Source organism: Canis lupus, chromosome 9, assembly GCF_003254725.2.
Source record: "Canis lupus dingo isolate Sandy chromosome 9, ASM325472v2, whole genome shotgun sequence".
NCBI classification, from domain to species: Eukaryota; Metazoa; Chordata; class Mammalia; order Carnivora; family Canidae; genus Canis; species Canis lupus.
In genome coordinates, this window is record NC_064251.1 from 57,687,317 (window position 1) to 57,697,291 (window position 9,975).

Sequence of the window (9,975 nt, forward strand, 5' to 3'; positions counted from 1 at the left end):
AGTTATCCAGCCTTGCCAGCAATGTTCATGAAATGATCAAATTCACATCTCATCAAAGTTCGGCCTTCACCTTCAATCCAGTCAAGGGGTGGTTTTGCCATTATGGGGTCAGCATTTGTGACAGTGGCAGCTGGTGTTTGCTGATACCTGTGTTCTGCCTTCTCCTCTGTGGCTAAAGCACATCTCCCAGCCTCCCCTCATTGTCACATGTCAGTGGAATAGTGTGTGAAGTGCTTGTAAATGAATTCCCTTCCCCGTCTTTCCTCCCCTCCCTTCCTAGGGCAGATGCCACTGAATCTCCACTTCTCACCTATTTCAGATTCCTGAGCGCTGGATGAGTCAAGATAGCCAGGTTATCTGATCTCTTCCCTCTCCTGGTTCCTACAAGGAGACCCTTTCTGCCAGAAGTCAGGCTATGCTACATGGCTCTGCTCCACTCAAAAATCCCCAGAGTTTGGGGGCTCAATCGGTGGAGCTTGCAACTCTTGATCTTGGAGTTGTGAGTTCAAGCGCCACGCTGGGGCTTAAAATCTTTACAAAAAATTAATAAATTAAAAAAATCCCTAGAGCTTAGCAAAATTTGTCTGTATTGGCACCCGTTAGAGTATTTACAGGACACACAAGAGACATGAGTATCCCTTAAACAAACAAGCAAACTGTGAAGTATTGGGGTTTTCCTCATTCTTGCATCCCTCACCAGGACCTCCAGAGACCCCTTCCACCTGCCTCACCACCTGAGTAATTCTGAGCCAGCAGGGGGCGTCTGTCTCTCCAAATAGTCCCAAGGTGTCCACAGACTTTCAGAACATCCAAGAGGGTCAGGGTTCCTTCCACCTGGCCACCTCTGCAGAGTGGTGTCAGGGTTCCCCCTGTCTAGGAGGAGCCCTCTTCCTTGGAGACCCCTCTTGTCCTCCCTGCCTGTGTGATAGGGACCAGGTAGTTGGTTCACCCCTCTGAGCTTCTCTTCATCTGTTCAGTGGTGATTGGACTGTGGGGTGTGGTTTGTTGTCTCCCCTCCCACAGCCAAGACTGAGCAGTAGAGTGCTGTGGCTAAGCAGTGAGGCTGATCCGGGTCTCAGTTCTCAGCTCAGCCACAGAGCTCCATACTCTGATCCAGGGCAAGACCCTCATCCCACTGAGTGCCGGCCTCTGCATCTGTGGACAAAGTGATGGTACCTACCTCCACAGGTAAATAAGATAATGACACAGTGCTTTCAGCATGGCACACTCAAGAATCATTCTTGGTCAACAAAAAAGCAAGAGAGAAAGGCTGGCTGCTAGAGCCCCTGCCCATTTCCATGAGGCCTTTCCTCACTTCCTGGAGAGATGGCTTACTGTCTCCTCTCCTTCATCTCACCTATCCAGCTTCGGAGTAGGCCTGACTTCCCTGGGACCTGAACCCTGCTGACACCCACTGGGACAGGTGCTGTCCCTGGAGTCCTTCCTGGCTGTCCTTTCCTTCCTGCTCTCTCGGTTTCCTGCTGATTCTCCAACACTGCCCCTTTAATGGACTCTGCTGGCACTCTGTACTTCTCCTTTGTAGTAACCACAATGGTAATTAACTACCTGTATAATCATGCATTTAATATGTGTCCCCCACCACTAGCCTAAAAACTCATGAGGGTAAGACTTTGACTTCTTTCCTGCGGTTTCTCCAGGGTTTTGTACTCAATAAATATCTGTTGCATTAATAGATAATGATTGTTTACCTGTCTGTGTTTCTAAATCTATGTTCCTTGAGGACAGGAGCTGTTTAATGGATCCTCTGCACCCTGCAGAGAATCTGGTGCTGATTGAGCAGCACCAAATATTTGCTGAATGAGAGAAAGAAAGAAAAAGAAAGAAAAAAGGAAAGAAAGAAAGAAAGAAAGAAAGAAAGAAAGAAAGAAAAGAAAAGAAAAGAAAAGAAAAGAAAAGAAAAGAAAAGAAAAGAAAAGAAAAAAAAGAAAAGAAAAGAAAAGAAAAGAAAAGGAGAGACAAAACCCCTCTGTCTCCTTTTACACACCTTACAACCAAGTCTCCCCATCTGTGTCAATAGTCCTCGGTCCTAATGAGCCCCTATTTTGTAGCTTTCCTGGACCCATGAGGAGGGTAAGTGAGAAAGGCCTTCCACATGTGTAGGGAATTCTCATTTGAAAAATAAAAGTTTTCAGGAAATCTGCACAGGTCCTCTCTGCCCTGCTTCCTGCAGAGAAAGCACCTACCTGGTCAAAACAGAGGGTACTCAAGAGAGGGTACACGAATACATACAGGACCACTTTTGGCTCAGAGCATTTGCCTCACGCTACTTATCATCAAAGCCATTAACTGCAACATTTCATACTCACACTCATACATACTGTGGTAGGTAGTGTTGGATTCTGGTTAGGAGAATGGGGGAGTTTTTTTTTTTTTTTTTTTTTTTTTTTTTTTAAGTAAGCTCTACAGCCAAGGTGGGGCTTGAACTCATGACTTGAGACAAAGTCACATGCTCTACTGACTGAGCCACCCAGGCACACCAAGAATGGGGGGAGTCTTTAGAGTTGCTTTGGGTGAATCACTTAATCCTTTTGACTTTGACTTTTTCTTACTTATCTGAAAATGGGACCTAATAATACCAAATTTCCTCTTTTAATAAAGGATGCATTCTTTTTCACATTTAAACATTCTTGGAATCAGAAGACATCTTACAATCAGTGAGTATATTTAATTGGGTTGTGTTATCTTTGTCCCAAAAGTACATCAGTATATCCAGAGTGTATCTCAGAATCAGTAGCATTCTTGAGAGCTATGTCTCTCAAGATGTAGCCCTGTTATAACTCACAGGCACATGTCTTACTAAAGTCAGTAAAGTGGAGACATCTGCAAAGATCTAGCCTGGTTTAAAAGGTGACTTTGTGCTCTCAGTGTTATAAACCAGGCATAAACCCGCTGGGCATGCCTTGGATTTCAATGAATGGAGCAAACCGCACGTGAAGAGCCTTCATGCCGCCACATTAGTGTTTAATGTAAAGCCAACATCCTGTCCATCAAACTCGAGACTAGAAACATTGCTCACCGTCGCTCAGAAGTCAGAGGGCTTTGCGGGATGACTTTGATGAGCAAGACTCTTTAAAAAGATACCCGAGGAGGCAGAACCTTTCCTCCCTAAGTAAATTTCCCTAGAGCAAATAGTTCCGTTGACCTTAGACAGGGCTTCAGGGCTTTCCTGAGTTGAGAGCTATTTAAAAATAAAAGTCATGGCATCTGATTGTTTGAAGGCCTCACTAACAATTTCAAATATGAGGATCTGGAGAGGGGGGTGTTTCTTTCATCTCTCTATTTTTTCCTTCTGCTAGTCCTTTAGTCCTTTCCTCCTTATAATAGAATCAGAATGAAGGGGAGCCCTTTGGGCACAGAATCCCCAGACTGAGGTCTGCGGGATGGTCCCAGGCATTGTGGAGGGAGGACAGCCCATCTTTCTTTTTCTTTTAATCAACTTTAATGAGGTATGATGATTATTGGCCAATGTAGACATCCATTAACTGCCACCCCTACCTTTGCTCTTTTGGGCTTTTGCTGAGCATGAGCAAGGTGCTAAGCACCTGGGTTTTGATACTGCTTTCTAGAAACCCCATGCATCCTGCTTTGCTTGTGCAAGCTGCAGAAACCAGTGGCTGAGGGAGTCCCAACAGGAGAGGCGAGATCATCATGCTCGAAGCAGATCTGATGGGCATTGGAGGCACACAATGCGTGAAAGACCCTGGCGTGATATCACTGTTGCTTATTTACTCACTCAACAAATATTTATTGAGTGCTTAGTACCAAACATTGCCCTCGTTGGACCATCCCACAGACCTTAGTCTGGGGATTCTGTGCCCAAAGGGCTCCCCTTCATTCTGATTCTATTGTAAGGAGGAAAGGACTAAAGGACTAAAGGGGATATAGCAGTGGACAGAGGTAAGGAATCCCCACCTTTTGGGAATCCCCAGGGAAAGAGGGCATAAACTAACAAAGTGTGTTAGACAGGGAGAAAGATTATGGAAAAAACGAATAGGGGAGGGAAAGGGGGAGAAGACCATACATCACCCAGCGAGAGTATTTGGTACTAGTTTGAAATTCTCACCCTCTATGTCAAACAAGAGGAGGCTCCCAGCTGCAGGGTGAACAGGGGCCTGTGGCACCTTCACCTGCCTTCCTGAACTTAATCTTCTTCCTCCCTGCTGACATTAAGCCAGGGTTTGCCTGAACCCTGTGCACCTGCCATGCTCTGCTCTGTCCTCTTCTGCTGGGCTACTCTAGGATCTGGTCCTCACTAGCTCCTTTGTTCCTTCTGTCCCCTGCTCTCAGCTCTGTCCATCCCTGTCCACCCCCCAAACTGGGCTTTGTTTTCAGACTCAGGGCTTCTTTCACCACAGATCTTTCCAAGATCTGTCCCATGGACCTGAGCAAGGATAATCAGACTCCCTGAACCTTGGTTTTCTCAAGGTGACTCCAGACAGCTATGAGAACCTCATGAGAAAAGAAGGAAAGTGGTTCTGATAGCCTCCTACTTGGTGGGTGCTGAATCAGTATGAACTGTTAACATATGAGGGACTGAACGAATGGCAGCAATACAAGGGGCAACACAGTATGGAGGTGCACCCTGGCTTTGTCTCCCCCACCCCTTCTCCATATCTCCCCTCCCTTCCCCTCGTTGGACACTGTCATTTTCGGCTCCCCTTTCATCATGGAGCTTAGCTCCTGGAATCTTTGCCTCTGGCCACTTAAAGAGAAAAACTCTTCAACTCATCTGTCTCCTCCCCTCCTCCCACTCTCATCCCCTGAAGAACAGTCTCTGTTCAAAGGGGATGATGCCTTTCTTGTCAGTCAAGACTCAAGAAAATGGTGGTATCTTGGCCCTTTCTTTATTCCTAACGACCTGGTTTGTAAGACGTCTTTCTCCTTTCTAAAAAGAAGTAGTCTTTCAGAACACCCAGCAACCTTGGTATTCATTGCAGAACTCATCAGTGGGTTCAATTTGTCCAGGGTATTCCTTCACCAGGGAGATTCTCAGTATCTGTGCTTTGATCCCTTATCCTGGCTCAGCCAAGGCACCTGTGCTATTTTCCAATGTGGAAGGTGGGCTTAGCTGACAATTTATACTACAACACTTTTTTTTTTTTTTTTAACCTACCCTCGGTACTCACGTGACATTCAGATAAATGAGTAACCTCTGCTCATTCTCTTCTTCCTTTAAGCTTCTCCTCATTTTTTCCTTGGGCTCCCAGAGTTTCAACAAAATTGGACATGCTCATATGCTTTGGATTCTTAGGCAGGCCTTGTAGGGGTGGCTCAATTTCTGGTCAAGCAATAAATTAGGGACACAGTGTCTGTGGTTAAGACTCATTGAACGAAGGGAAGATGTGCAACCTCTCTGAACCTGCCTCCTCATCTGTAAAAGGGAGAGAACAAATGCTCTGACCCCAAAGGCTTGTTGGCAGTAGAACAATGAGATCATGATTGCAGAGCCCTTACAAAGTGCTTTGTGTATGATAAACACACAAAACCCAGTGGCTAATGTCCATATTGGGGTTTGTTAGGATGAACCTTATTTTCTGCTGAGGCTTCTCTCTACGTCCAAGTACCTGGGAGCTATCATACTGAGCCCTGAGCGTCTGCTGCCTTCTGTGTGGGGCATAAACAGCTTCATGGCAATTCTCTTGCAATTCTTAGAAGTTACCAACATTTCCTGTTATCAGGGGCTTCCTGTGACTTGAGAGCAGGGACCGTGTCTTACTTCTCACTGTAGTCCCTGAGCCCAGCACCAAGCTGGGGACAAGGCAAGTGCTCAATAAATGTTTTAAAACAAGGAGCAAAGGAAGGACAAAAAGAGGTTGGGCTCCAGCTGGCTCCCACTAGGGTGAGATGGCTCTGAACCAGGAAGCACAGATTTGCAGAGCCCTCCTGAGTGGGCAGTGGTCCAGCGCCCTGCCTGGAGGCAGACCACTCCCTGCTGTGCCAACCCTCCTGAGTCCTTACTCCAACCACCTCGAACCACCCTGCCTTTCCACAGTAAGTTGAAAAACAGGCAGCTTACCTCTGAGAAGTGAGCAACAGCAATGTTCAAGGTGCTAAGAGTGGTGTATAACGAACTCTCAGTGGGAGAGTGTCTGGTCCCCTAAAACAACCAATGATGTATTCTAGTAACCCACCCATAGGACGGCCATTCATTTCAATACATTGTGTGGAGCTTTTAAGTTTTGCTGCTGCTTCAGCCTCTAGGTCCCTCTCCCAGTTAAACTTCCTCAGCAGAAAGACCCTCTTGAATTCTCAGCCACACTCCAAAGACAGCTTGACCGTCTATATCAGGAGTCCCAGAAACTCAGGAGGAAGAGTTGGAGGTAAAAGAGCAAGCAAATCTCTTTCTTTACTTGAAGAAGAGTGAAGAGTTCAAGCCATATTGTTGACTCAGGAATCTCTCCAAATACCCATCATCTCCCTCATCTCCCTCATCTGCGTCACATTCCTGTAATTGGGAATGCTGTTTCTAGCAGATGAGGGTTATGTATGACAGTCTCACTCATAACTGAAACGGTCTGCTGCTCTGATGGGAGTCTGAGCTGCAATTTTAAGAGCAAATGAATTGAAAATGAATATGGAGAATTATAATCACACACAAGCACATGGATAAAGCTCAGAAACAAAACATAAGCCACTAGAATATGGAGTGTACGATCCCATTTATATCAAGCTCAAAAATAGGCAAAACTAATGGTGCTACTGCTAGTCAGGATAGGTTACTCCTGGAAAGAGGAATGAAGAGAATTTTGAGCCTCAGGTGTTTTGATCAGGTTACTGGCAACACGGGTACATTGATTTTGTGAAAATTCATTGAGCTGTGCATTATGATTTGTGCTTTATGCTTGATCATACTTAGTTACACAAAAAAAGCACATGTGGCCGGCAGGAAATCCTGAGGTCCAGGGCTGAATCACACAATGATAATGCAAATATTTGTGTAAATTTTTGTTAAGTTTAAACTAATTCACAGAACCATGAAAAGACTAGCATGCCCAGCCCAGCTTGTCAACCAGGAGAAGATGCTCCTTTCCTAGCCCAGGAGAGGAACTCATCCAGAGTCTCTTCCTTGATCACTGTCTGCATAAGTTCTATATCATGACCTGGGGGGGGGGGGGGGGGGCGGGGGGCAGGGGTCAGTAGCTGCTAGAAAAGCACAGCTATTGACTAGAGAAAACATGTCACAGTTTTGCCTGGAGCTGATGCAGCCATATCTGGGGAGGGGCTCTCAAGCAGAGAATGAGACTGCCCAGGCACGGTGCAGAATCTCCCTAAGTGCCACTCTGATCACAGGACAAGCTGCCTCCCAGGCAAGTCAATAGCAAGAATAGCAAGTCAACTTTCATCCTGCTCAAGGTAGGGGGTGGGGTTAGGGGGGGTTCTTTGGGGTTGACTTCTGAAAGCACCAGTTTGTGACTCTGATAAGATTACTCAAAGAACAAGGAAGAAACTGTGTTCTTAAAGTTAGCCAAGCTAGTCATTTTTCTAAGTTCAAAAAGCAAATATAGCTGAATTATTGTCAGCCTCCATTTGCAGGGGGTAGAGATGGGGAGGCACAGAAGGAGCTTGGCTGTGGGTGTGACTGTTGTACTTGACCTGGTTTGAGACCAGCACTTGGTTTCTGATTCCACGCACCAGGCTGTGACAGCTGCTCAGGGGCTGGTGGAGGTGCAGTAGGGTCCTCTCAGCGAGTCAGTACGTTTTAGTCCTGATGATGGGAGTGACATGAAAGTGACAAAGCCGACCTTCAACATCCAATCACTTCTTGGCCTGGTGTAGCTGGTTATTAAAAAAATCTGCATTTGCTGGGTGACTGGGTTTACAAGAGGGAATACAACCAGTAATGGTACAGTGAGCGTCACACATTTTCAACTCTCACCAGAACAAGAATATGTCTTTTCATCTCAGTGAGTATTTGGTCTCCCATCTCTTACCTTGCTACGGTCCTACTTGAACCTTCCTAAAGATATAGGAGACAGTTCTGGCTCCACCTAAACAAACTTTTTGGGTGCCAGGGCCTATGCTGTAAGGAACACAGAAATGGAATGGACACAGACACGAGGTGTTTATACCCGCTGGTCCTTGCAAAGCTTAGTACCAGGTGTACGAATGACACCTGTGTGAGTGACACAACTGGGCCCAGACCAAACCAGACAGGATAGTGAAAACTTCTCAGAGGAGGCAGCATTAGCAATGGATCTTATTCTGGGCAGGAGGAGAGGGAGCATGAGTAATGCCTGTGGTTACAGGGAAATTGAAGGCAAGTTCAAGGAAAATGGGATTTGGCTGGAAAGTAGAATAGGTAGGGCAGAGAAATAGTGGAAACAAACCAAAGGGAGTCTAAGCCTACAGTCTGGAGAGTTGGGGCCAACACTGGTGGGAGTTGGGGGTTTTGGAACAGGTTGAGGACAAGATGGAAGAGTAAGGTTGACAGGTATGTGTAGGATGAAGTGAAATGAGGATACCAGGCTGGTGCAACAACCTAGGTGAGAGACAATGATGACAAAGGTGGTGATGGCTATCTTCCAGTCATTAAAGAGTTGTATGTAATTGAATGTGTGCGGGGATAGGGTTCTTGAGATTCCCCTCATAACCTTCATGGAGAGAAGAGGCTGAGTGCTGCCCATTCTTGAGGACACTTCTCAATTACATTAAAGGAATTTGGCTGGTATGTATGACTGGAGGGTACATGACCAGCAACGGAAGCAAAAAACCTGTGGAACAAAACCAAGTTCAGAAGGAAGCTCCATAGTAGTTGTTCTGATGGCCCTATCTGGGTTAACAAGAGCCCCCATTAGGCCACAGGTACAGCTTGCCCTATTCCATTACTGACACCGAACTTGGCCTACCTGAGCTTGTGGTGGCACCTCCCTCCAGGCATCTGTTCCACACCCAGAAGACCATATTGGCAAACCTATTATCACTCAGCCCATGTAGGGAATGCAGCACAAACATGTCCTAGGTCATTTCTCATTCCATTGGGTTGATATTCCTGACAGCTCTCATTATTGCCTATGAAATCAAATCCACACTCCTCAGCCTGGGATCTGGGCTGAGACACCAACATGGTGTAATTGCCCCGATCTTGGGCTCCAGAGTCAGTGACCTACTTCAAAATTCTGGCTCTGCTGCTTGCTTAAGCACTGTGAGCTTCAGGGGATCCCTGGGTGGCGCAGCGGTTTGGCGCCTGCCTTTGGTCCAGGGCGCGGTCCTGGAGACCCAGGATCGAGTCCCATGTCGGGCTCCCGGTGCATGGAGCCTGCTTCTCCCTCTGCCTCTCTCTCTTTCTGTGTCTCTCATGAATAAATAAATAAAATCTTAAAAAAAAAAGCTAGGTTATAATAAAGATCTAAGGAGATATTACATGTAAAGAATGTAGCATAGAGCCTGGCATACAGTCCATGCCATGTGCAGTAGTTACTACAGCAACAACTTGGCTGCCCAAGCCACACTTTCTCACCTCTGTGTCCTTCTTCATACTTTTCCCTCTGGGGTGGTTGGCATCTTCCTCACTCCAATCCACAGTTCAGTGGATCAGAGTTCTACCCACCTCTGCTCAGGGGCTGATAGCACTACGGAGGCTTCCTGCATGCCCCTAGTTACTCTGTCCGCATGTGAGTCTGTTAGCAAGGTACCAGTCATATCTGCCTCCAGAATGGGAACTCCAAGAGAACAGGGATTCTTGTGTTTTATTTATTGCTATATCCCCAGCACCTAGAACAGCACATAGAAGTAGTCTTACTTTTTTTTTTTTGGAAAGCATGACACTGTCTGCTAGATAGTGTACTCTTGTAGGATCTGTTACTGGTTTATGCTATAGCTTCCATGTTGTCCTTGTGAATTCAGTGTGATGAACTACGGTAAACAAATTATGAGAAAAGGATTCTGCTTAAAAAAGACAGAATGGGAAAATCCTGGGAGGCAGAAATAGGAGTCAATGGGGAAGTTTTACTCCCT